Genomic DNA, 24462 nt, shown 5'->3' on the forward strand with positions numbered 1-24462 from the left:
GTGCTAAATAATAAGGAACTATTTCAGTACAATAGGCTTAATGGAGGTTGCCCATAAAATCCTTGAAGAACACAAATAAGAGAAGTAGGCATTTGGGTTGGTGGTGATTGCTAAAGATGATAAGTGGTTGCGACTACTTTGAAGGACAGCTGAAAACTACTATAGTAAGTAAATATAGGGTGAAAATAAATGTGAAAGGACACTGATGATTATTGCCAGAACATTCTTTATTTGTTCAAATCTTTTGGATTCTGTCATTTGTATTGTTGCATCACCCACACTTACTGAAGTGATCAACACGGACATTCTACTGTAAAGGAATTCATTGTCCCCTCAATGACTACATGGCACCTAGACCCTCAGGCAGCAAAGCATCCCCAAACCATGAAGTTCCATGTTTCACAGTTGTGATGAGGATTCTGTATTAGCCTGGACTACCATTTCTCCTTCACTGATAGAGCTGTGCACATTTGAAAGGTCAACTGCTCCCAGAAGCGATGGGGAACAGCATGTGGTGTTGGGCAAAGTTGAAAAATTGCAGAAACGACTATTATATAAAGTATATATACTGGTTTATATATATTTATTACTATTATATTTCGATGACTTCAATAGCCAAATGACTTTATTTATGTCCACAGACCACAGTCTCACTTAAGGTCCCTGTGGGGATAAATAGTTATTTTCCTTCGATAAGATAACATGTCCACAGACAACTCAAAAACAGTGTAACAAAAGAAATACAATTATTTCCATTTCTTATAAACAACTACGGGTTTACATTAGGCCTCCATTCAATTAAACTTTATTATACCTAGGGTGAGAAGCCCGGGAGGAGCTCAGAGTAGAGCCGCTGCTCCTCCACATCGAGAGGGGTCAGCTGAGATGGCTTGGGCATCTTTTCCAGATGCCTTCTGGACGCCTTCCTCGGAAGGTGTTCCGGGTCCGTCCGACCCCGGGGAAGACTTAGGACACGCTGGAGGGACTATGTCTCCCGGCTGGCCTGGGAATTCCTCGGTGTCCCCCCGGAAGAGCTAGAGGGAGTGTCTAGGGTGAGGGATGTCTGGGTATCTCTGCTTAGACTGCTGACCCCGCGACCCGGCGTCGGATAAGCGGAAGAAGAAAATGATGATGATGATGATGATGATATCTAACATATAACATCTTTAAAAAGTGCAAGTTCCTATACTACTGATACTCACAAAATACTGCAGATGGGTCTTCTGACTATGCATCAGGTATGTTCGTCTTCTTGAAATGCTGCAGACCGATCGCCAAATGTCTGACATTAGAGTAGCTCGAGCAAGTTTTGAAAAAACACGGAGCTCTGCTCTCGTGGCACTTTGATCGGTCTTGCCAACACCTCATGAAAGAGACATAACTAGGGTCTTGATAATAGCTTTGTAGTTCGGTTCGTACATAGGCATAACATTGTACGTTGTACATCGGTTCGTCACATAACTGGCTTTGAAACTCCTGTCAACCTTTACAGCTGTATGTATGGACTTCATATGATTCAAATGTGAGAAACTGCTGGGTTGCAGGCGCGAGGGGTTTGCCATAGAAACGTTGTTTGCCGTTGATTAGTGTTGTGACGCTTGCCCATAACACTGCTTGCATGTGTTGGCCAGGACAACCTGAAATGTCCATATATATTATGATGTTTTTAATAATCAAATGATGGTGAAGGGTAAGACACATGGCAAGCCACTTGACCACTGGTCTTATACGATGAAAATTGTTTGTACTGTTTACAGATTTGTCAGATACTATGCTGTGAGTGACTTTTTTTAAATGGCAGGATATTTGTGTAACCCATAATCCTTCTGAATTGAAACCTGTGACTTCAATTAGCTTTCGGAGAGGTGGTTGACACCGAGGTTAAGTTGCATTTTACCCAGCCTGTACTGAAAATGATTGCTCAATGACTTCAGTCAATAAATGAGAAGCCGTTTTTAATTTATTCACAATTATAATTTTTTAATCTAGCGGAAGTTGCTGTCTGTTGCTCTAGATTGTTTTAGTAAATGCCAGTAGCAGGGTTTACATCACCATTTTGAAGTTTCGCTTCTGAAACGTGTGATGGAAATGGCCAATTTCTAAACGAAAACCCTTAGGGTAAACGCATTTGCCGAATAAATTCTTCAAAAAAATGAATGTAACTGCATTATGTGATGCCGTTACCTGACTAACCTAAGTAGGTTATTGTTTTTGTTAAAAAGGTCCATCTATTGTATCTACAAGCACCAAACTGTGCTTTCATTTATTTACCGAATGATGCAAGATAAAAAATTCCCTACACTCTAAAATGTTAATCATTATTATAAGGATAATGAATCAGAGCAAAGTCATAACATGGCTTTGAACACATTTTTAAATCTTAAAAAATGATTTGGGTAAAAATCGTACATAATGCACCCGAGAGGAACGACTAGTACTTGAGCAAATGTTACGTTTCCGTCTGATATAGCAAACCAACTCCGAGATTATCTCTGGCTCCGCACCACCCGTCCAACCAACGAACAGAGGACGGGCTGAGAGCAGTGACGTAGACGCTAAACCTGGAATTTAAGCTTATAGTTTAGGTTAGGGAAATATAAAACGACAGCAGACATGGGATGCTATTCGCGCCGTTGTGGAGAATACTCTCGGCATTTGCCAACTGAAGCCTGAACAAGAAGAGTGTTTGGTTCACATTATGAATGGTGGTGATGTTGTGCCCCACTCCGGGTTTTGGGAAAAGTTTAATTTATCAACTGTTACCATTCGTCAGAGAGAAAAAAGGCAGGCCAAAGTCTGGCAAGGCGATAATTGGGATTTTGTCCCCCTTGGTTGCCCTCATGGACGATCTGGTTAAGGAGGCAGCAAAACTCTGTCTGTGTGCTGCACAGCTTGGCGTGCACAAAGATTGAGAAATCATGGAGGGGAATTTCAGCCTTATTTTGGGTAGTCCCGAATCCTGGATTCTCAATTCAGAATGGCGAGCTATGTTTGCATCAACCCTCTTCCAGACAACCTCGTTGCCATTGTCGTTGATGAGGCACACTTCCCATACAAATGGTGAGTTTGCACACACTGTTTTGGTTATTTACTTCAAAAAGGTAATCTATTTAGAACCACTGATGTAGGCGATAAACAAAACCATATGGTATCATCATTTCATTAATACTATTGGTTTTATTTTATTTTAAAGGCTTGTAAGAATTTTTATTTGTTTGAGGTGTGCTTGTTTCAGTGAGGCTGTCCAAAGAGCCTGTCTTCTCTGCTTTGCTCTCCCCAGACATTGGTAACAGAGGCCCAGCTTCTTTGTGTGGGTACCTGATTGAAATTAATGATCACGGAGAGCAAGGTCAATACAGCGCAAACAGAATGTCATTTACTTAGCGCTTGAATCCGATCTGCTGACCACTGGGGGTTCCTATGTCTCGCTAGTTCTAGACCATCTTAGCTGGTTGTTAAAAACATATTGCTGCTTACCAATGTTAACTGGAGCTGTTCTCCCATTGCAAAGTGGTCCGACTATGCCAGCCACAGACAAGGGTTAGCCATCTAAAACCCTTGTTTGTCTTTCACCTGGGTCTGTGTCGATTGTCGATCTCTGTTTGGTGTCCGTCTCAGCCAGTGTGTGCAATGTTTGGCTTTATCAGCCGTTTACATGACCCTGCTTCTAAATCAGCCTCACTGAAAATCAATGAAGGCTGGGCCTTCCCGCTTTGCAGAGACTTCCATTGAATTCCTAATGCTTTTTCCCCCCCGTGCCGTTCCTGCTGTATCTTTTTGGATGTTCCCACTCCCCCAAAATACAAAGGGAAGGATGATGTCTCGGGAATGTTAACGCTGTTTAGTGAAAACGAGTGCATGTAGAGTTTATATGTGACCTTGGAAAGATATTCCTCACACACAGAGTGAGCTTATCTAGTTTTTTGCTTTGTATACCTCATGTGGAGGCAATATGGGTTTTTGCTTTGGTCTGTTTGGATATGCAGTAACATCGTAAACAGTGTGTGTTGTCAAAGACTGTCGGGATAAAAGTAGAAATGGGATTTTGTTATCCTTTCAGCAATGATCACCGTAGGTCTCTTATTGCTCGGTCGAGCTCAGGGTGTTTTTGGTTGGTTTACTATGCTTCTGCATTTATTGAATCCTGTTCACAGTAACTGGGTCTTCCAGGTGAATATAAAAGTGTAATGGATATGGTTTGACAAAAACATAATTGTGTAGGGATTGGTAAACATACCTCCTCTTCGACTTGAAATATTTTACACGCTTTTTCTTTTCTTCAGAGACGTTATAAGTAAATTTTCTGAAGTCATAAAAATTCCTTCACAGCCCCTGTTCAAACTGTACAGGCTTTCCTTCATTTCTCCAGTAACTTCACTTGAGGGTTTTGTGCTCCATAAATCAAATCTGCACAGCAGACCTTACACTGTCATATCTGAAACTGATGAATTATGCAATTTATTAGAACGATTTAGAATGGACTCTGTGCTCTATTGACAGGTGTGCTCAGGGCGATTGCTGTTTTTATTACTATCCAGCAGTGGTCTCACGGGATAGAATACAAATGACGACTACAAAGGGATTATTTATTCATAATGACACTGCGGGACTCGCAGTGAGTCATTGGAGTTCAAGCTCTCCCCAGAGGAGATCTTCATCAGCTTTCATCAGTCGTCTTCAGGCTATAGAGATGTATTGATATAGTATGTGTGTGCATCTACCTACTATTCTCCACAATGTAATTTACTAAAAATCCAAAAGCACCATTTTCTTTTTAATTACCGAAAATATTTATTTCTTAAGATTATTTTCTAAATTAAGATATTTTATTGTAAATAGGTATTTGTGGAACTACAGATGTTTGTGTTCTAGATGGAAATATACTGCAGGAGGACACAGATGGTTCTAGCTCTATGACGTTCCGGTAACAAGTTTTACATTGATGAGAAAAACACAAAATTTGTTTAGAAAATGCAAACTGCGAATATCAACTTTACAGTTTTTAATAAATTGTAACAAATGGACATTTAAATGATTTTGTCAAGTTAGAGGTTTATTACACATTTTAGATTTTACTAAACGTAAGGTTTTCGATGGCACTGAGCTTTTTTTATCCTGGCTTAAACCCAAGAGGCTCTGGTTTGTGATTTCTTAATGGTCAGCATTTAACCATCTGTCCAGTTTAGAGCCTACTTTACCACTTTATGGTTATCTGTGTTATAGTTGTGCCAAGTCCTCAAAAACTTTAGGCTCTCATACTCTGATCTCATGTGGGTTTGTCATGTCCTCGACCCCAATCTATATTGTTACGCCCTTCACCAAGCATTACAGCCCGTCATGGTTTTCTGCCAAGCGATTGACTTTTCATGCTGATTTTGGACCGGTTGGAGCCAAACAAACCTGAACTATTTCCATTATAAGAGAGCTCAAGATTTTGATCCTAGATCAGTGTAAAAATGCAACTGGCTTCTGTTATGGTGTCTTGTGTGTTGTGATCATGATGAACTTTGACAGAAAATCAATACAGCTCCTCTTGGCCAGATATGGAGATAAGACGTCATAATCCTGATGTCGAGGCTTTGTGGCCGCGAGTCCTTTATTTTTGTGGCCAGAGATGTCCTTCACAGATAGCAGTGTCTTTTGTTTTTGGCGCTTTATTCTAGAGCAAGGAGACCAGAACAGCAATAAACAAGGAATACCGTTATACAGAGAGTATTCGATGGAGAGTCTTGATTTCTTTTGAATGATATTGTGAAAACTTGTTAAACATCTATAGTAATATAATGTTGCTGTTAATACAGAGAGCTATTATTTACTTGGGAACTTAACGACAAGCTGTTTTATTCTTTTTCTTGGACGCTGTACTGTACCTCGACTGTAGAGAAAGTGGACTGCAGATCTTTGTGCCATTTTTAATGATTTCATTTGGCTTTGTACCTCCCTTGGTCCCCCTTTTCTTTAGATGTAGCCATTTTACATGTTACAAGATTCAAATACTACTCAGGCAGAAGGTTTTCAATGTCTTCGTCCTTTCCTGTCGCATTTTGCACTCCTACATACATTTGTTCTCCTTGACCTTCAGAATCATCTCATGAGGGATATGAAAGTCCCTTTTGGTAAACCGGATTGAATTACAGGCCTACTTCATGTCAGTGTGTACACAGGGAGACAGGAGTTAAATTGGAGCTGTCTGTCTGATGAAGTGGGAGCAGTTGGGATGTTGAACTCTTGACTCACCGGTCTGTTCTATTCTGAAATGGTTTTCCGCTGAAATATCACCATCATGTGAAAAATAACATTGTTTGTCATATTTTTTCCGATCCACAACTTGCCACAAGTCACCTAGATATATTTGGAACCAGTGCAGTAAAATGATTTGGTTTGGTACGGGTTTCGACAACCATGAGATGTTTTGGCACGGTCATATGTTACATGATGTTTAAGGTTGTGATTCTGTTGCATGAGATCACTGTGTTTTCAGAGCTATGTGGCTGCCATCAGTTTTGTCGGCTGTGTTTGATGTGGCAGTTAAAGCGTCCTGTAACAGGGCTGGTGAGATGGACTGTGGCTCTTATGGTTTTAGGATCTATGCGTGTGTGTTTGGTCTCTGCAGGTCCCTTAGCTTAGATCCTTATGCACCTTAGAGGCTCAGATGGGCTAGAACGGCGCTCGACCTCACAGGTCACTCAATCAGCTTTCACCGCAGGCCCTCTGCTCTCACCTCTAAAGCCCTTTTCCATGCTACCTCTTTTCCTCTAATTCTCCACTCCCTCTTATTTTAGTCTCTCTCATGTCTATCCTCCATAAGGAAGTCTCTCAAGTCACCCACCTACAGAGAACAAAGAAAATCCTAGAGTCTCTCACATCTTCCCATGATTATTGGCCTAATCTACCTGCGGTGACCCCAGCGTGATCCTGAACTGACAGTCTTTCTCATCATCATCTTGCTTACCTGGGCCAAGCCATTTGCCAACACACTCAGTTTTTAGCATGTATTAGACCGGGGGCCCATGCATGATGTCATTCACCAAAGTATATCAGTTGAGTCAACTTTGAGTTCGAGCCCCTAACCAATGTGATAGTGATTTCACATATAAGTATGTTTCTGGATCATTGAATCAAAACCTAATTTAATATGATAACCAACATTAGACTATAAAGATATAGTGTGCAGCGCACAGACAAGGCTCCACCTTGCCCAAACCACTGCATAGACTCTGGTCCTAAATTATGTCAAATTATGTCAAATTATGAAATTTCAGGAGCCAGATCTGTGAGTAGGAATGGGGATGTGTCGCCCAACTTTTTTTATTGTCTGTGATCCAAAACAACAGAAATAATAAGATAGCAAATTTATTTTCTATTCCCAGCCATAAAATATTGTAAAAGATCATTATTAACCTAAACCAAACCTTAAAAGCAACCCTAATCCTAACCCCGATCTCTGATTTGTTGACAGCAATGTTCCATCAAGGATGTTGATCCAGGAACACATCCTCCTTGGGTAAATCAGGTAAAGAGGATGGCCGGCTCATATGTATTAGTCTTGAATTTGTTTCCTGCAAGTAGGAAATAGGGCTGTGGTATGAGTTTTTGTCAATGAAGTTGCTTCGAGACAATACAATTTTAATCTCTTACATGTGTTGAAAGCTTTGTTGTTGGAAACTGTTTCCTTGAATACATTTGGGACGGAGGAAGTTCAGTGTTTGCAGTTATACCCCACCACAGGGAGCCTTTCCGGCACTGAAAGTGAAATTACTGATACTTGCACTGGTCCAGTCTTTATTGCTTTAACTCTAAAAAGAAATGTTCTAATTGTTCCCCTCTGCCACTGTTCACTGTACTTGCTGAATTGGGACTAATTCCCTCGGGATAATCTTCTGCAATTGTTCCTCTACAGAGAAAAGACATTCTTAATCCAACCTCTGCGCCTCGGGTCTGAAGAAATTTAAATGGCAACGTCAGATTACGTTTTTATCATTCGCTCAGCAAGGAAACACTTGTCTCTCGGCAGACAAGCTGTGGTAGATGACTGGATGAAACAACGAAGAAGAGTTTATTACATTTGACCTTCTGAAATCTTTGGTACATTTTCTGGAGATAGCTGTCAATCTCCTCTGTGCTTCTCCATATATGGGTTCGTTCAAGCCTGGCCAGAGAAACAAGGAGAAGTGGGGGAACCCACTTAATATTCACAGGGGACTCATGGTGAATTGAAATGAATGAGCGACAAAGGCTGAGGGTTTGGGAGTGTGTTGGAGCGAGAGAGTGTTTGGAAAGGTGAAAAACAGAGTATAAAGTACAACAGACTGTGAAATTGACAATTGAGAATGGCACGATAGCCGTCGCGTAAGTTACATCTCTACATGTTAATAAGAAGGCACAGGCCAATCACTCCAGGAGACAGAAATGTGGGAAGTTGATGTTTTAAAAATACCACTACAGCTGCCCGTGAAATCACACTGTATTGACTTGTGATATGTAGCTGAGTCTGGGGATAATTAGTTTTTGGGGGCACCCTTCTGGTAAAACAAGGTCATACCTGATTAAGGGTTTGTCAGGTTAGTTTGTGAAATACAGTAGCTAGTTTGATTCAAGGTGTTTATTCTGCCCTAGTAAGCTTGACCAAGCGGTGTACAAGGGCAAACCTCTGTTCCAACAGTTTGTAGTCCAGCTTGCCTAGACCAGAAATGTGAGGCGATTCTCAGGGTGCCTTTTTGACATTTTGCTTGAAGTCCGGTCCGCTTTTTCATGTATTCTGGTCAAGATCTTCTTATTTAAGCAAGGATAAACCGAGCCGCCTTTTCTGCAGCTGTTGAACAAGGAATAGATTTAAGGCAGTTAAAAATTCAGTCTACATCTTGTTATACAGAAAACACGAAATTTCCGTAGACTTTGTGGACTATCAAAAAGCCTGTGTGTCTGGAAATATACAGTATTGAATATATCTTTATAGATGGTTTCAAAGCAACAACATAAACGTTACTACGCATGCGTGCATTCGCCGACTGCCCTTTACGTCAGGTGCACATTTGCAAATATTAGAGTGACTGTAGATTATTTCTGATAACAAGCAAAAGAAACCGAGAAGTACCGTTACTTTGCTAAACTTGCCACTCCTGTAATTGAATGTCCCATACGGTTTCTTTAAATGCGAGAAAACTACAGGACCCATTCAACAAATTGTTTATTTAATAAAAGTAACACCCTGGAAGTTAATTCAGCCAGGAAAATTGCTTCAGAACTTTCATGAATATGTGTGTCAGAATGTTGCCTTATTCTGCATAAACATGCAATGTTCCACAAATAAATGTAGAGAGTTAAACAAAAAAAAATTTAATCCACATTTGCACAAAAGCTAACCATAAATATATGTTAGACACTCCACAAAAAGGAATGGAATTCACAAATCAATACAAAGAGATCAAATATATTTTAATGTCATTCAGTTTTGAATTGCTTTCCACATTTGGGGATCGCTCTCTTCATAGTTTTGATTTTATTAGGGTTTCGAGCACGAAGTGCTGAAAACCTATTGTTTTTGTAAGGATTTTTATTCTTCTTCTTCTTCTTCTTATTATTATTCCGCCATAAAACGCTTTGCCCAGCCCAAACCGTAAGTCGTAGAAACTCGAGACTTTGTCGGATGGTAGTAGTCTTGCACGCTACTCAGATACTCGGAGCCAGCCATGTCGGTCCATAGGGGGCGCTATAGCGATGGCCAATGCGTTTGGGCTCAATGCTCGTAAACCGGATGTCACACAACAAAGTGTTTGGTGTCATTGGAATCCTTGGCTCCAAACTTAAAAAATGGCTATCTCCGATTTCATTTCCGGTATGCAAATTTTTCCGCTAATTTGCATTTTATGAAAAAAAAAAAAAATGAACTAGTCCCTGGATTTTTGCCCGATCGGAACCAAACCAACGCTGATGAATTCTGTGGAGTGTGAATATGAATAATCATAAAAGGAAGTTGAAATTTCGAATCAGGGTCGCTAGGGGGCATCAAAACGTTTGAACCGGAAGTAGCCTATTTCACTCAAATGGCCATAACTCGTGAACCGTTTGAGCTATCTTCACGGGGCTTGGACCCTATGTGTAGAATCTCAGTCCAGGGTCACAGTAAAAAGGAGTTTACGTTTGGCCACTAGGTGGCGCTATAATAGCAAAGAACTCGAAAAGGGCTATAACTACGCAACCGTTTGCCCGATCGACTTATTATTTAGTATGGTGTGTCTTTGTGTCATGCACCGTGACTGTATAAAAGGACTTTGACGTTTCTCAAAAAACATGGCCGCTATCGGCCAATGAATTTTGAGCACTCATTACACAGGGTTAACGGGGGCCGATCGAAACGACACTCGCTGGGCTTGTTCAACTCGTGGTCCTGAAGGTCTGTAAGAAATATGAACTCATTCGGCCACCGGGGGGCGAAGTAACAGTTTTAGAGTGCATAAACAATTGTGTATCACGTGACATTTGACACATACTCAAACTATTTACATCATATGATAGCTATTCTCATTCTGAACAACTTTGCCTCTGGACACGCTTCTGTCGATCAAACGGTTCGTGAGTTATCGCTGATAATGTCACAAACCTACTTTCGCGAACTAGTCCTTGGTTTTTCAACCGATCGGAACCAAACCAATGCAGATGACTTCTGTGGAGTGTGAATGTAAATAATCATTGAAAAAAAGTTTAAATTTGTATTCATACACGGTAGGGGGGCCAAAAACTCAACTGGGCGGAGCCTATCACATTAAAATGGCCATAAATTCAGAACGGATTAACACATCATCATGGGGCTTGGAACATATGTGTAGACCATCACTCCGAGGTCACCTACAAAAGAAGGTGGCGTTTGGACACTAGGTGGCGCTAGACCAATAGAAATGGCTAAATTGACGCGTATTTCATTACTTAAACAATTGTGTATCATGTGACATTTGACAAACACACAAACTATTGATATCATATGATAGCTCTTCTCATTCTGAACAAATTTGCCTCTTGATCCATTGATGTCAATCAAACGGTTCAGGAGTTATTGCTGATGATGTTAAAAACTTACTTTTGCAAACTAGTTCTTTGATTTTACAAGCAATTTCAAAATTTCCACCATAGTACAATTCTCTGGACTCTCTAGGTCAATAATGATCAAAAACATGTTGATTTTTTTTGTTGTGTGACCATTACAGGGTCCTTTATTATATTAACGTGAAAAATGTACGTTAAAGGTTGCTACTCCTTAATAAATAATACAACTGACTTGCAATTAAGTAGTATTATACATATTATGACTCAAAACAAGCATGCTCATCAGAAGAGGCATGCCTTCATAAAAGTCAAAAAGGTGAAATATTCATTCAAATGGCCTTTTCATACATGTCTTTGTAAGCATGTGTAGTCTGCATAGACCGTTACTGATCACCTAAGTCAAAATTCTGGGTCTAAAGGCTTATCATTCATTGAGGATGTGTGTTAGGGCCATTTCTGAAATGGATTTGACTAATTTATCCTGATAACGTGAGTCTCGCTACTGAATTGTCCGAATGACTTGATATGAGAAAATGTAATGTATGTCCTATATGTGCATGTGTGTGTGAGCATGCCTGGGTCTGTATGAGCCAATGCTGACCCTTTGACTCATTATTCTGGGTGTGGGATTGTATTGTCGATTGTGGACATGTTAGTTTGCCATCCCTGAGACTGGTCGACGTTTACTTACCTAAACTTCTCGAAACCCGATAATTGCTGCTTGCAGCTATATTTTTATTTGTTTTTATTAATATTTAGAATTGGCTATTATTTAAAACATTTGTACCGTCAACACGTGCACACAGTCCACAAATAGGTAAACTCGACCCACTATCTACTTAAGCCAATGGGGTAACTTCTAGCTTCAGCCAATCACTATGCTCCACTCTAACATCCTGCTTGGACAGCTCATGCCCGCTCGCATTAAGACCAGCCCGTGCTAGCCCATCTGCCCCCTGGTTATCCGATGTTCTCCGATCTTCTGAGAGGCACTCCTCTTTCTCCCCTGATGTCATCTCTGCTAAAACACCATACTACCACTCAAAAACCAACTACAACCATCAGCAGTCAGTTCACTGCGCCGCCATCTGAACATGCACAAACTCCTGAAGCCTGCTCGCTCCCCTCTTTCTCTCTCCTGTCTAAAGCTGACGTTTCCAAGGTCATTGCTTCCAATCACCCGACTACCTGCCCACTTGATCCTGTTCCCACCCATCTCCTTCAAGCCATCTCTCCATCGGTTGTACCGACTCCAACCCACATTATCAACTGTTCTCTCACCACTGGTACATAAGTGCCCTACGGTTCGGAACGCATGTGACCCGCGGAATAACTAAGTTTATTGATTTTTAAATAATCTTTCTCTCCAACGTCTCTCTGCTGGAAAGTATCTCCGTAGATATCTATGAGTAATGATTTATATCTAAATGGGTATCTCTGCTAGAAGCCTTAGGATGACGCGGGTCCTAACATGTCTCTGCTGGAAAGTTTTTATAATATCGCATGTACCAGCTCTTGCCTGACTTTTATCCTTCTTTTAATACTTTTACTTGTTGTACTTTTCCTGTGTCAACATGAGAAGACGCGTGTCGCAGCCGACGACATCTTTTTGTACTGTGGTGGCCACCGTTGTGTTTGGACTGCGAGATTTGTTGCAAATCTATAATACAATGCTCGTGGGCACTGTAAATCAAAAACTGCGCCTTTTAAAGATATTTAACCTTTAAACTTTCTGGTATATTTTTCATTCAACAAGCAAATTATAGATGTTCTTCTAGAACCCAGAAAAATGTTCTAAATTGCCACAAGTCAAACAGGTCTCAAGACCGAAAGCATTCAGACAGCTGTCTGATTCAAACAATATGCTTTTGTTCCTTTAATTTACATTCATAAATACTGTATCTACACACTGTTCCTACATCAACAATGTTTGCTAATAGCAGTAAGTGACAGACAGAAAGACAGTACTGTACGTTATTTTAACTGTGAGCAGAAAAATGATTTGATTTATCGGCTATAATATATCGGCCCAAATTTTATTATCGGCCAATTACATTAAAATGACGATTTATCGACCATTAATTGAAAGAGATAATTTATTGTGCATCCCTATTTTTTTTCAGTATTCTTTAAAACCCCTTTTCAAAAGTATGCGTTTTTAGACCCTCAATACGTTGTTGTCATGTAAACGAACAGCAAAGATGCATAAAAAGTTTACAGCTTATAAAACATGGTAAACCGTGTAAACGCAACCCTGAGAGGAATGTCTGAACACTTATTGACAACAAATGGTCAATTTAAAGTCATTGTATATACATGTAGACACAAAACCAATGCAAGTGAATGGGTGCCGGTTTACAACATTCTTCAAAATATCTTTAAAGTCGATACCATGTTTGCTGAAGGAACTCACTCTTAGATTATGATTCAATAATTAACTTCCAATAATAATTAACAAATTGGGATGTAATGGCTTTTGCGGTCTATTGCCTGGTGTTTTGTCCAACACAAAACGTGGTGGTTATGGAAACCTCATTCCTTATTCCCATCAGCTGTGGTTTGTCACAAAACGAAGGAAGTGCGTTCAAGCAAGCGGTTACAGGAAGTGCTATGTGCTCCTGAGCTCTCATCCTCTAATTGTGCAGTCCCTTCATCCTATTTCTGCCCGAAAACAGACCCAATTCACCGTGGCCGTGAACGCTGTCCACCCAGGCTTCTGACCTTCAAACCACTCTCCTTATCAGCACCTCCAGTGAAAACAAATAGATAATCCTCACTATCACATCACCAATGCTATTGACCAAAGGTGGCCGCACACACAGGATGCCAGCTGCATTGTTTAGTTTTGGCAAAACAATACATGACAGGATTTCCTGCCTCTTCTCTCCCTGTATGCGGTCACTCTGGGCACCAAAGAACGTGCTTGCTTGCGGTGAAGGAATCTTTGGTCCCCGTTAGATTTTTTTTACACTGAATTTCAGCTGCTTGTCTTTACCTCCACCTCTTCACTCGCCCCTCCTGCATCTCCCTCTCTTTCTCTGGCTCACTCTATTATAAAGGATGCATTCACAATCTCCCTCTCTTTCACACGCTCGCATCGACTCCCTGCTTCAAACGCGTACATGCTCACACATTGTCCTGAAGTTCAAAGAGAGAAACTGTGACACGTCAGCTGACCGGCCCCTTCCAATCAGATAAGTTCTGATGTAAGTCTTTAGCAGCCGCTCGGAACGGATGGAGCATGCCTGCAGGATCGCCGGTACGCTGGAGGAGGCAGTGCAGTGCAGTATGGATAAGTAGCGACAAGAGACGTGCACACCGTTATAGAGCGTGTGCTCTGCCTCTCCGGCATGGATGAGTCCAGCATTCTAAGGAGACGCGGGCTACAGGTAGGGAATGTAGACCGACGGCACGCGGGCTGTTTGCTTCATCGGGAGTTTTGTTGCTTTTGCAGGAACACTTGATGTGTGAGTTGAATAACAAAATAGAGTCCGTGCCTCTGCATGCGCAGACATTTCAACTCCAAGTGCACCATTAGGATATTTTAGGTGCCACTAAGAAGACCTGTTAAGTGCAAAAATAGTATTGATTTCTGACATGATTGTCTGCAAAGTGCTTTTACCTTTTTGAATTCATGCAAAACAACTTTTCAAATGTGATAAAACGGAACAAAAAAGTTATTTTTTTAACAAAGTAACGTCTTTGCTCTAGACTGTTGAGTTCATTATTGACAAAACCTGAAAAAAAAATTCTGTCAGAGCACTTTATATTAATGTATTTATCTGCAATATACAGTAGCTGCTGGTTTGTCACAGTTTATAAAGACTTAAGTTGGGATTTTAAGATCTGAATGGGTGACACTGAAGTAGGTATTTACTTTAAAACAATGATCTATTCAAATCATTCATTTCAACTGCAAAATCCCTGCACAGATCTTAACTTTGAGAGAGTGTATTAGATTATGGTAAATAACGTTCTTAACATCAACGCATCTACACACATCCAGTTTGTAAAACTGATGCATATTAGTCTGTTTGTGAAAAATGTGAATTAAAAAAATGTCACTTTGGTGTTCACTTTAGGATGTAATTGTCATACTGATGTATTGTAGATGATGGATGAATTGTAAAATGAACGCTATTGAAAGGTTTTACCTTTTGAATAATTCTGGATTTTTGTTGTAAATGATTTTAATACAATCTTTATAGTGTGAACACATGGCTGGATTTGTGCATGTGTAAAAGTGATAAAAGTGTCAATGCAAAGTTAGACACGTGTTTGACTGTAGTAATGTAAAAGCAAATGGGAATTTTATTACTCTAGACATTGGTGATCTTAAAGGGATAGTTCACCCTGAATTAAAAACGTATTCATCATTCACTTTGTCTGAGGAACACAATAGAAGATATTTTGAAGAACGTTGGTAACCAAACAACTTTGAACCACATTGACTTCAATTGTATAAACACCATGGAGACATTTCTATAAATATTTTGTCTACACCGCAAGAAGGTCAATAGTTTCATTTTTGGATGAGCTATCCCCAAATGACAAAATTGCTTTGTGGGTTATCAGGTCTAAATAAAGTGTTCTCATCGCCTGATAATTTAAGTGTTCTCTGTGTTTATTTCCTTTTAAGAGACTCGTGTATCCTCCTCTTTGTGTAGTCGAGTAAAGGGACACTTTGTGATCTCTGCTGACTGCAGAAAGATGATGGCTTGCCTGAGGACAAGATTCACAGTTCTGTATGATTTCGTATAGGACACTCTTTCCATTTGCCAGTCAAATGCATGGAAATGCGCTATCTTACACTCTCTGTATAGCCCTGGGCTACAGTCTTCTAAATCCAAGGTACTACGTGTTGACTGGAAGGTTGTTTTTTTGTGATGTGAGGGAACTTCCGGAACTCGTTGAGTTAATGTGTTTATTGGCAGTACATCACAGAAAGTGAGTGTGTTACATGGCTACATTGAGACAGGTTGATGTGGGTGATAAGGTTAAGTCAATTTGCTGATTTATGTCGATGAAATGAAGGTACCTGCAGCACGCAGGGCAATTGTTTTGAGACCCACCGAACAGACTTGCTCAGTTGTGTTTGGAAGCTTGCTGTTAAATAGAATTACGTCGAAGATTAAACCTAAAAGACTATTTACACCAAATGCAAATATTTGCAGTGAATATCTCAGCAAGCGAAGCACAGTTTAAAGCAATGCATCAATCTATAGCAACAGTTCACCCCAAAAGTTAAAGATTTCATCATACTCGCCCTCATGTCATTCCAAACCTGTATGACTTTCTTCTGCAGAACACAAGAGAAGATATTTTGAAGAACGCTGGCAACCAAACAACACTGGCCGGCCCCCATTGACTTCCATTATATGAACACAAAACCAGTCAAACTTCTCTCGAATTGTCAGGCTGAATAAATGTTGACAGAATAATAATAAAAATGTAAATACCTATTTTTGTAATGACGAATGTGAAGATTAAAGTGGCATCTAGCGGTGAGGTTGCAAACTGCAACCAACCTTTCGAAGCACTACGGCAGCTCTCACTGGAAAAAGATGTCGTAGTGTTTTCGCTTCTTTGCAGAAGGAGACGTATTATCGAAACGCGAAACGCGAAACGTGCTCTGTAGCAGTTTGTCCATTTAGAGCTACTGTAGAAACCTGCGGTGTATGCAGAGAGAAATAGCTCATTCGAAGATAACAAGGACAAAACTCTTCATTATGTAGGATCTTATACACCCCTGAAGACATTGTTATGTACACTATATTGGATTTCCGTCAGTGGATCCTCCTAAATATTACACACAGCACATTTAAGAAATGCACTCATGTGTGTATTTTTTCTGTAGGTTGGTTTATGTTTTATTTGATGTGGGCTTGGGGCAGATTGGATTTAGATGTAAATTGGAATGAAAAATTGATGCATATTAATACATCACTGAAAGTTATATTGTTATCATTATAGATGCGATGTGGATTTTTCTCGTTCTCTTACATTAAGAACAACTTTATCTTTATAGTTATTGTTCTTGGAGTGAGCAGACATTTATGAGTAGGACAAATGGTCACAGCAGTCAGCATGCGTTTATGAAAGCATTTTTATTTGCAAACACAATATTTGCTTATTACCTCCAGAATTTACCTCTTTTTACGACATTAGGTTCAGTAATGCATTCCAAAGAGACTAAAACGTATCGTCTCGCATATAAACATGGGTCTCTCAGGCCATATCCTGTAGGCCTGGCTTGTTCTGCAGGGGATATTATTGTCAGCAGAACATATTGAAATGGGCAGAAGATACTGGCAGGTAATTAGAATGAATAGACAGTAGTGGTGCTGTATTAGCTTTGTAATTACAGTTGCAGTGAATGTGTGCACTCATAACTCTCATGGGGTCGCCTCTCTATGCATTTGTTTAGTTGCACCCGCTTCAGGTTTGCGTTATGAAAAACATAGGATTTCGCTTTTAATGAGATGTGCACATGTAATTGCCTTTTTTTTTCGAGGTAATTATTTGGCAATCCTAATGTATACATGAATATTTGTGGCCTTCAATGAATGGCAATCAGTTTTATGCAATTAAAAAGCATTTATTCAAAATCAGTTAATATCCTACGCTAAATGTATTTCATGTTTGTTGTTTTGTGGCTTTTATATTTGATTTATGTGTACAGTGAATAATCTAATCTAACAGCCGCGTTCCCTGAAGCTGACAGTGATGCTGCGCATGATGTATGGCGATAGATCAGAATTCAATAAGCATGATTGATAATGTCTAATGAAAGATGTTTGAGCCTTTATGGACACATCAGTCAATTCTCATTTTCCACACTAAGAGCAATAATGCGGCGCATTCTTAACATGTCTAGCTGTTCATTTTTCACACGCTGAACAGAAGGCCGTGCCGTTACGCATCCATCATCATGAACTTTGGAGAACATAGAAGAGATGCCAAAGTTAACATGCATCCCTTTCAAATGTATTACGTTTGTTTAACCATGTTGGGTTTCTAGACTAGAGCATCGGTAGGCGTCTATGTTCAATACACGCTGTAGTCCCGCAGCCACATTTACACTTATGTATTGGACAGATGCTTTTGTACAAAGCATTTATGCATTTTATATGAAAGTCCATTACTGGGATTTGAACCCATGATTTTGGAGACCAGTTAAGCTACGGATAATTGTTTATCATTAAATGAGCGAGCAAAACCATTAACAGCTCATTTACAAACCTGCACAGGACTTCAATAAATGTGGAGCAGCAACATATTTCAGTTTAATGTGTAGAGATTATAGCTATTAACTATGAATACAAACCAAAAACTCTAAAGTGCAATTCCATGCAAAAATCGATCATTTTATCCTGCTGATAGGTCGGATGTCAATATTTGGTATTTTAAATAACCATATAAAGCCATTCTTTAAAAAAAATTTTTAACATTTTACTTTTTAGAAGTTTCCCTTGTCATGTTAGTGAATTGTCACGTCCATAACGGTCCATTTTCCTCATAAATGGGCACATGAAAATTATAATAATAACTTTTATGTTCTTGAAAGATCCATCCTTCTCCATGTGTTGGATGTTATTGCTTCTGGTTCGTACATTTCAATTTGCAGTAACATATTGTCCCTCAAAAACGTGTCCTTTTTTTCCCATCCATAACAAGGTCCAATGTGTGTTTTTTTTTAGAGGATCAATTGACAGAAATGCAATTTAATATTGAAGCGTTATGCTTTTATTATTTTAGAATGAGTTTTTTCTATCTACATACACCGCGGGAACCTTGGCCCTCTGCGCATGTGTACCTGCAGTGTGGAAATGTGCAGCTGAACAGCCGAGCATTCCGCAAGGCGTTAGCAACGGAGCTTCGTTCAATCATAACAATTTAATACCAATGCGGAATGGTCTGTTTATATTTATTAAAGCCCTGTCGATAGAGTCCAGACAATTTCACACAAGTTTGTTTTAGCATGTGGGTGTTAAGCTACCATTCGCGGCATGTAAAGGGTAAGCTGTATGTCTACTGTGGCTCCTTGTTTCACACATTTCAAATATTAATCTGTTCATTTGCGCAGCATCCCATCAATGCAAAATTGAATTAACCAATTATATGAACCCGGGGAAAATGATTCTTTTCATATAACAGATATCTTAAATGAAGAGTTATTTGAGGTAAAATTACACTCTACTTTCTAACTGCAAACCAAATGGACGAAATCCGCTATTTGGGAAAACTACTAGTTGCAAAAACATGACATTACTGTAAATCTGTTTGAGAGCTGTATTGTAATGTTCAGTTAAAAAATGTGACCAGTGCAAATCAAAAACAAACAAAAAATGTGAATGTTGCAACAACAATATGTGTTCTGATGCAAGGTATAGTGTGAGTTCCCTACTGTATTCATGCCAACATCAAAAGCCCACCAGTCCAGCACAGCGTGTGTTCAACTCCTCTGGAAGATATCAGCACATCTAAAACAAATTTGTATGCGCTGTGCCGTATGCCGCCTATCTGCTTGGTTAACACTGCGTTAATCTAGCAGTGGGAGCCCGTTTCTTGGCCAGTAAATACACACTTCTTCAAATGTGCCACTTACTGTAGACTGCAGGAGAATCCCAAATTGGCAAAACAAATTGTTACAGAAGGTAAAGTTACACTCTTTAGAGAGATTTCAATGGGGAGCATCCATTGCAGTGGGGATATTGCAGAGATGGGTCTGACATACAGTAAATGGAGCTGGACTTTTGAAATGTGTAATGTTTTTTTGCCAGGAAAAGTCAGAAAAAAGTTCATCAAGCTTTATAAGATCCACATCAAAACATATGTTTTTTGCTGCCCCACAAAGACAAAATGAACAAGCAAACCTCATGGAAACATCTCATTTACATTTTGGTTTTATTGGTTTTATAACCAATACATCATGAAAAGCTTGAACTGAATGATGTAGAGAATTGAGGACTGACCGCTTTTTAATGTCATTCAGAAACGAGCAAACACTTCCCTTGTTCCCAGAAACGTGTGCATTAGACGTCACATTGGGATTTTATTTTAGTCCTTACGGGACAGTCTGGGATGTGTACAGGAAACAGGAAATCTCTAGCGATGGGAATTAATGAAATCACGCAATGTTGGGTAACTGTTCTTCCAGAATCGCTGTGAGTCTGAAAGGGGTTGAAGTGTATTGAACGTTATTCTTGCAGGTATAGGAAATCGATTACAGCTTTTACGGCTTTGATTTTATTTTAATCACTTTCTTTCTAAACCATAAAACGTTGAGTGTCGCTGTAACGTCAATAAGCAGTTCAGAAGTGGAAGGCAGAACTGTATTGTTAATATCGACTTTCTAAACGCGGGCCACTGAAACATTAATGAAAAGACTCCAGCTCTAGGCATAGTTGTTACTTTCACACCCACTTTTGTTTGTTTTGTTGCTTGTTTATGCGCTTTTATCTGCTGCTGGTAATTGAACTCTTCTCCATAGCCTTATAGACACTTAGACCTTTGTCACTGTTATACCTTATAATTATTTTCATAAGTATGCTCAAAGAAGGAAAAAATTGGTAATTTAACACATTATGTCGAGAGATCTTTTCAATTCAGCTGACCTTTACCAATAATGAAAACACAGTTCTGTGGCCTGGTGTGATCTTTGAGTGTCATGACCACATTATTACCTGGATTGACCTCCATAGCACATCCCAAACCTCTGCCCGGCACCTGCAACCTGCCCACTGGCCCCAGACCTGATGTGTTATCTAATACACTCTCCGCCTGAATGCAGTCTTCTTCAATATCACAGGATCAAAAATGACTGTACACAGCTTGTGTATAAGAGTTTTTCAGGGGTATAGGAATGCTGTTCAGTATTCAGTTCCTTTAAAGCTATTTTATGCACCTTCTATGTGCCAGTAGCATCACCTAAGGAAATAAGAAAAATAAATTGATTTTCAATCCCCCTAATGTAAAATATAGTTACAATTGTAGGTAAGCTTTTTGGTTTTTGATTCTGTGTAAATATAAAGCAAATATAAATCAAACTTCAGCGTGGAATTAAATTGACGAATGAAGACCAGCCACAATACAGAATGCAAATGTTGCAAATAGGTAAGAGCCTCCCATTGGATTGGAGGTGTAGGTTATCTTTATGTACCCAAAGAATGAGGTCAGCTGACTACCTGAATATACTGAATAACCAGGTTTTTCCTATCTTCCCTGATGGCACGGGCATATTCCAAGATGACAATGCCAGGATTCATCAGGCTCAAATTGTGAAAGAGTGGTTCAGGGAGCACGAGACATCATTTTCACACATGGATTGGCCACACCTTAACCCCATTGAGAACCTTTTGGGTTTGTGCTGGACAAGACTTTTTTGCGCATCGGTCTGTCTCTCCCACCATCAATACAAGATCTTGGCGAAAAATGTATGCAACTATGGACGTGAAGAATGGACATTCCGGACATCGCAGAAGCTTATCGAAGCGATGCCATGCCACAGCGAGTGCGTGCCGTAATCAAATCTAAAGGAGGTCCTACGAAATATTAGAGACATTTTTGGGACCTGCAGTGTATCTTCAAGTTCATCAATGTCACGAGCATCTGCTAAATGCTGTTGTAACTTATTAATAAAGAGAGAATGTGATAAAAAGTTTACTATTCCGATGAATTCATTCACATCCTGGTTATCGTGGTATCAAATAAAATGTAAGACTGTGTGACTTAGTTACATATGTTATGCGCTTGAATCAGGTTTTATGAGTGACTGCAACATTTATTTATTGGAATGAATTAACTAAATGTACATGTGAGTGTTGAAAAAAACATACTCCTTGGTACACTTAAAAATAAAGGCTTTTCTACGGTTCTTTACTGCGATGCCATAGAAGAACCATTTTTGATTCCACAAAGAACCATTAATTGAAAGGTTCTTTAAAGAACCATCTCTTTCTTACCTTATTTAATTTGAATCAAATGTTAAGGGTTCTTTATGGAACCATGTAGACAAAATGGGTTCTTCTATGGCATCGTGAAGCACCTTTATTTTTAAGAGTGTAGACAAAAGAATGAATTTACTCTTCCTATTGCTCTTTTCTCCAAAAATGAAAATGCAGTCAAGCCCCAGTTTTCACGGCAAAAGCTCCGTCACACTTGTGTTCCATTAAAATGATAACTACGATTGTTAAAAAAATGTACAGGCTTTCAAACTTTGCATTTTAGTAAAGTTCAATGCATATGTATTGAAAATACACCATCCGGATGTAAATCGCCATCTGCTTTCATTCTATATAATAGTTTTATTTGGGAAAATCTCTGAGCTCCAAAGCAAGAAATGTTGCAGATTACCCTTGCTGTATAGAATGAGTCGCCCATTTGCTTTGTCTGTGCAGTAAAAAGCATTCATCTTATCAGACATCTTAATGTAAACATTGCTCCTCTTGACCAGCGGCTCAGCAACACTGTCCTGGGGGAAAATAACAGATGGCTGATTTGTTCAGCCTTCTGCTTTTACTCCGTATTAGAAACTCAAAAAGCCAATGTTGAATGAGAGGGGAAGCCCTTACCAACTTACAAGTCAGCATTTTATATTCCAGGGGCTGACACACTTTTGATCTTGAGATGGTGCAGAATTGCTGTAAATTCAAAGAGAATTATTTATTCACCACCATGGTTAGGTCTTTAAAACCGTATCAGTATAGCTGTTATGTTGCAGCTGGTACACGGGAAGTGCCGTGGTCAACCGATGCAAAATGGCCGAAACTTTTAGGACAGCGGTGTGTGTGAGTGTTTTGTGTGCAGGATATGTTTCTAGTGTTCTGCTCTTGCGGAAGATTAAGTACATTTCAATTGGGGCAACATATAGAATTTATTCAAGTGGACATCTTCAAAAGCCCAGCGATGGTTTGAAGTTGACTGTCTGTCAATACCTGGTAAATCATGTTTGAAGCACCATGACCTTGATCATCTTAGATTTTATTTTATTCATAGATAAAAGACAGAGAATTTTCAAAATCTGCATCCCCTTTAAGATCGGCCGCTTTAAGCAGGTCTAATGCGCTTCCCATTTTCACTACTGTTTGTATTCCTTTAAGATTTGATTTAACTCTTTGGAGACCGTGCTTGCGAAAAAAAACTAGACAAAATGTGCTTTCTGGCGTAATCTGGTGTGTTTTGGTTCATTCAAGCACGAAAGAGAAGTTAATACTGGTGCGCTGTCTGACAGAATAGTTCAAAGGCCTTTATATAGGAGTGTAATTATATAATGTATATTATACCCACACATTATTGTTAAAAGATTAATGGTCGCTTACTAATTCTATCCCTTTTTATTTTTTATTAATAAAATTATCAGAACTTTGAAATTACACAGATGTAACTTTGGGGAGTTATGTTGTGTTGAACGTTTCACATTTTATCACCCAGCATCTTGTGGTGCCTTCCTGGCATGCTTTAGAAATGCTTTGAATGCATTTCTTCAATATTCATTTTAGCATTGAACCATATAATACACGGCATGTGTGTTTCCTAGAACTGTAGCATCTTTGCACCCTGTCTCTTAGAAGATGCATTCAGCCAGCCAATCCGATTGGAGCTTGTCTTTCGTGAGCAGTCTTTGCGTGTTCTGATTCTGAAACTAATCAGACCTCGGACACTTCTGTGTGGCCGACGATAACAAGTTTCCTGTCCCTATGACATTCACCTCTTCACGGTGTCTGACCTTTCTCTCAGCGGGGTGGGACCGATCGCTGCACAATGTTGATGTGTTCCATCATTCACTGAGCTGGATAAGTGAGATGGACTGACCGTGTGGTAGAACGGACTCTGTGAGACTCGCAAAGATGAGTTTCTCGGAGAAAACTCCAAATGGCAATGAAACTTGCGGCAAATTTGTACAGCAATTTACACATTTGTACATGAATGAATTACAGAAATAGAGATCAATGCATAATTTCTGTAGATTTGCTTTGTTGAATAAATGTAAATCTTGTTTTTTTCTGCTATTTGACATTTCCAAATGCGAAATTTCAGCTGCACTATTTATTAAACTTTCTTGATAAAACAAAATGCAGTCTTGTGGATCTTTTTTAAATCCTTACAGCGTTATAGTTTGACCCTCTTTAACTCCCTCTAACAAGCCCCCTTCTGCCCAATTTTCTTTGACATTCCATTAAAACGTGATGGAAATAGTGCAACCTTTCCACGGGCGCTCCTGGTGAATAGTAATGCATATATTCATGTTCAACCGTGGGTGAGCCTGCCCAGTGCTGAATTCATGGTATACCCTGCCAGCGTCTCGCCATTTCACTGCTTGTTCCCCGCTGTGCGCCCCAGCAGCTCCAGCGTTCTCTTTCATTCATTATTTTTGAATAGCGCGAGGCTTCAGTATCTCAGGGTGTAGCAGCACCATACAGA

At 39.6% G+C, this 24462-nt stretch overlaps 1 protein-coding gene across 2 annotated transcripts in view; it reads left to right on the top strand.

Moving 5' to 3' along the window:
* mast4 (microtubule associated serine/threonine kinase family member 4) overlaps nt 1-24462 on the top strand; it is a 97862-nt gene that overhangs the window by 26409 nt on the left and 46991 nt on the right. The window lies entirely within an intron of this gene.

The sequence above is a fragment of the Barbatula barbatula genome (assembly GCF_947034865.1).
Source record: "Barbatula barbatula genome assembly, chromosome: 2".
NCBI classification, from domain to species: Eukaryota; Metazoa; Chordata; class Actinopteri; order Cypriniformes; family Nemacheilidae; genus Barbatula; species Barbatula barbatula.